The sequence below is a fragment of the Octopus bimaculoides genome, chromosome 4 (assembly GCF_046866305.1).
Source record: "Octopus bimaculoides isolate indiv1 chromosome 4, ASM4686630v1, whole genome shotgun sequence".
NCBI lineage: Eukaryota > Metazoa > Mollusca > Cephalopoda > Octopoda > Octopodidae > Octopus > Octopus bimaculoides.
The window spans coordinates 47,991,350-47,996,349 of NC_142931.1; the positions used below are offsets into that span (position 1 = coordinate 47,991,350).

The following is a 5,000-nucleotide window of genomic DNA, read 5'->3' on the forward strand; positions in this document are numbered from 1 at the left end:
CTTGTTCACTTCCTGTTAACGAGAAGGGCAGATAATCTCGTACTTCCTGTTAAAAAGGGGAGTGGGGAAGACAGCGAGAGTTTTCTTTTGGCGCGGACAGTACGAAAAACGAGAGACGGAGCTGCATACGGGTCGGGACCGTTCACCACCTACCTTGAAAGAATTGAGCCTGGACATAATCTCCATCTATGAACATTTACTTCCCTGTTTGAATACTTTGTTGTTGCGATCAGAAGTTTACCCCTTTTTCTTACATTATAATTTGTCTGATCATAACAGTGTGCATGCGTATGAGTGTATATATGTGTTCGGGTATGTGAGTGTGCGTTTAATCAAAGGATACCGTAAACTACAAGCTATCAAAAGAATTCACTGCAGACTAGGAGGGAAATTGATAAAGAATTTTTGTTTTCTTTTTATATAAAACTGAATGCTACAAATAGATATTGTTTATCTCTTTATGGGAGGTCGTCAAACATTAAAACAACATTGTTAATTATTCCATTAAATAGCAAAGGAAGGTGGAGAGAGAGAGAGAGGTGAGACGGTTACCTAGCAATCAGAAAAACAATAACAACCACAACATGACAGTAGAAAGCGACACTTATTTGTAAAGTAAGAAAAGTCATTTCTAGAGTAATAAAGGAATAATAAACCTAACGTACATAAATATAACATTCAACTTCAGGAATGTCTGTTTCTTCTCTCACAAAAAAAAAAGAGAAGATTCGTGAAGATAATTTTTAAGATACACAAGTGCTCGTATCCAATTAACTTTCAATTCTCTTTTATTTTTGTTCATGTCTAATAATCTAAAATATTTACATTGTTTTTTTATTCCTTCTAAATTATAACGTAATTTTTAGTATAATTTTAAATATTTTATTATTATACATCCTTTATTTAAAAATCAATATTATTTTTTTTACAAAGAGCGAACCATCTTATTATTTAAAAGAAACGTAGAACAGAGTTTCATTATTACTTTGCTGCAGAAAATAAGTGCCATGGCAAAATTTGAACTTACAGCCTAATTAGCGAAAATTATAAGTAATTGAATAAAAATAAATAAAAACCACACCACCTACGGAAGGTGATTTATTACTATTCTTGCAATTGCTTTTTCCTACACTACAAGGCAACACTGATAGTAATAACAGTGGAAGCTATTTTAATGCCTGATGATCTCTCATAAGGAATGAAATAATACATATTCATAGAATTCAATAATTTTAAAATGTTTTACACACACACACACACACGTATGGTCACTTTACATGCTTATATAAAATTATATATATTTTTCATATTTATATGTAAAGATAAAAAATATAAATATATACCCCACAAAAGAGAATTATTTAACTTTTTGGTGTAATAAATATCAATTTATGGCTAATCAACCTTTCTTTTTATTGTGGGTAGATATATTCAACGTTCATAATTTGTTTTCTGTCCGTTTGTATAAAATAAATGAGATCTACATGAAGATTCGAATAGAGTTCGTAGATTCCATTTACTTAGAGTTTATACCCGGTACTGGAGCACTTTTGAATGCATCTATACAGATGTATTCATACATAATAGTATATGCATAAAGGTATGCGAACATAAACATGTACATACACGTGTGTATATATAAATGTGTATGGGCGTTTGCATACAAGGCGACAGTGTATGTTGTTGGCAATTAGTCTTGCTGCCATTCGAAAAGAGTACGCCATAAGCAGCAACCCAACCTCTGAAACCCTACTACTGATAAACTCTAATACCCAGTATGATATATAGTCTTTAACGCATTTTCTTCATACCCGTCTCCCATATCTATATTTCTTTACCAACTTTCCTCTTCTCACTGTCAACACTTAGTATTTTCAGCTTCAGATTACTCTTTATACACCATTTCAGGTTCGTGATATTTCCCATTCCCCCATCAGCTGTCATTGCTCGTTAGTAAGTAATTCTATACGCGGGTGGGTTTACACCCACAAAGGAATGAAAGAGAAAAATCCACCCTTAATTTGGGGGTAATATTTCTGTATTGAGATTTATGCTTTTACTCCTTGAATTTGTTTTCTTAGTATTTGGGGGAACTTTTTATTTTCAAGGTTTTATTTCATTCTTTGGGTAACACTTTATATGCTGCCGTTCTGACTGCTTCACCTGATGTTTGTTAAGTACAAAGGGGATGAAAGAAGGGGGATGAAAGTAGAAGGATGAAAGTAGATATACTAGAAATAAATACTAGAGTATACTCGGGAATGAGAGAGAGGGAGGATGAGGGTGAACGAAAGAAAAGAAGGCTCATGCGTATATATGTGCGTTGGTATAACATTGATACATCGATTTTCTAATCATGCACAGATGTTCTATCTAAACAGCTAGCTAAGAGATTAACATTCTGTCCTTTCATGAACGTGGTTTCACGCCCATGTACAATGCACACAGTTCCCAATATCCTAGCTCTCAAAGCAACTTCTGTGTACGAAATGATACTTATACAGTTGTTGTTAACATTGGTTAGACTTAAAAGAAAGAGAAAAACAAACACAAAAAGATAAAGAAAGACCTATCTATTGCTAGTGGTAAATAATGTCCCAATGTAGGCGAGATTCTTATTGTTTGTTTTATTTTATAACCTTAACAAGCTTCTTCGTTTAAGACCAGCTCCGCAACATTTTGGATTTATTATACATTTTTCACACAACTGCAAATATTTGACCAGAAGATTGAGATAGTATACAAACAGAAAACAAAAACGCAGCTAACTTCACTTGCTCGTATATAACATTGATTATTAACAAGTAGAGAGTACGAACATAACATTAATTATTGTAAGTACGGGCCACAAATGTATGCGTAATGCATTGTAGACACTGTTTTCTCAAATGATACATTACGCCATATTGTGTTTTTCTGTAGCCCTTATCTAACATAAATCACCAGAGAACAAACGATTTCAGTTGTGCTATACTTAGAAATAGACGTAATGTTAGAGGCAAGCCTCTTTCTTTCTTTCCTTCACTAAATTTTCACTTTATCATGAGGGAGCCTCTACGCACCATCTCCCAAGCTCTAGTGCATCACATATTATTGTTTTAAAAGTTCAATAATGTAGTCGAATCTTTCCACAGTCGATAAAATAAAGTATACGTCAAGCTCTTGGATTAACCGACTATACCTTCGATGGCAGTATCGCGTATAGTTGTAACTCTGTGAGTGAAGCCAGTGAAAAAGAGAACTCTCACCCCCAACAGAAAAACACTAAATGTACACAAGAAGATTTAGGTATACAAGATAAATAGCTATTTACATAGACAAGTTAAAATAGCCACATAGATAAACACATTAAAACGTGCGCAAATGTATTCAAGTATGCATATGTGTGTGATTGTGAGTGTTAATAACAGGTACAATCCATCCAGTGGGTAGAGAGTTTACCTTCACATAATTTCACACACAAGATAACGATTGACCTAAGGCTATAAAAAAAATCACATTTGCGCAAGATAACATATAGTGGAATCGAACCCGGGACTTTGTGGTTGCGAGGCAAACTACTAAACCATTCAGCTGTTCTCCGAATACAGACCAATACACATTAAACAATAATATAGATATACATAAATATTTAAAACGTTATATAAACCACCTTAGTTCTCTGTCTGTCTGTCTCTGTGTCTCTCTCCACACACGCACGTACACACATACACACATAAACACACAGACGAATGGATCTACAGCTTGATGAGTGGAGAAACAGAAATGTGGACATGATGAATAGCCAATGACATCCTGTTAACTGTGGCATTTATACGGCATTAAGGCCATTTTAAAAAAAAAATACTTTTACTCTACTCAAGAAGGTCAACCGAATGAGGTAAATGCTAGAAGGGTAATACAGTACAGTGAGAAGATTCAGTGAATGTTAAAAGGCAGATTCTTATCAAAGTGGTGAAATTCTTTATAAGTGGTCGTCTGATATTTTCAGGAAAATCGTGCTGATTTCTAACATAAGTGCGATGGTTTAACAGCGCTAAATTAAATGCCTAACAGTATTTTAATATCTGTTGATGTTTTGAGATTACATTCCACCAGAATTAGCATTGGCTTTTCTGGAATAAGTTAAAAATAACTTAGAAGATATCTATTGCGTTAACTCAATTTGCGCAAGATAACATATAGTGGAATCGAACCCGGGACTTTGTGGTTGCGAGGCAAACTACTAAACCATTCAGCTGTTCTCCGAATACAGACCAATACACATTAAACAATAATATAGATATACATAAATATTTAAAACGTTATATAAACCACCTTAGTTCTCCATATATAATATATCCGTTTTACTATTAGCATAAGACCTGAAAATTTAGGGGAGGGGGGTCGAGTCGATTAATACTTTTTCATCGACCCCGAGGAGATAGAAAGGCAAAGTCCTCCTCGGTGGAAGTTGAACTCAGAACATAAAGACAACTGAAATGCAGCTATGTGGGAGCGAAATGATGCTGTCTACGAGGGAGAGTCAAAAATTATATGCACTCTTGTTTTTTCAATGTATTTTACACAAAAGTAGGGGATAAACAAGTACGTAATTTTTCTACTTCCTTTTCGATGCACTTGGTCCAGCGCTCCACAACCTTGTGTATTCTCTCCAAGAAGAAGATTTTGGTTGGTCGTGCAATCATTTAAGTACAGCTTCCTTCACATTTTCAGCTGTAGGAAATCGACGACATCGTAAACCATCTTTAAGCGGTCCAAAGATATGATTGTCGGAAGGGACGAGATCTGGGTTCTAGGCAGGGTGTTCCAGCACCTCAAAACCCAATTGGTTAATGGTTTCAACGGCCGGGGCGGCCGTGTGTGTGCGTGCATTGTCATGCAACAACAAAACTTTCTCCGACAATAGGCTTCGGTGTTTGGTGCAAATTGCTGGTTTTAGTTTGTTGGTCAGCAAAGCACTGTATCTTGCACTGTTGATCGTACATCCCTTTTCCAGG

At 35.2% G+C, this 5,000-nt stretch overlaps 1 protein-coding gene across 7 annotated transcripts in view; it reads right to left on the reverse strand.

Annotated features, from left to right (window-relative positions):
• LOC106884518 (epidermal retinol dehydrogenase 2) overlaps window positions 1–5,000 on the reverse strand; it is a 336,544-nt gene that overhangs the window by 41,630 nt on the left and 289,914 nt on the right. The window lies entirely within an intron of this gene.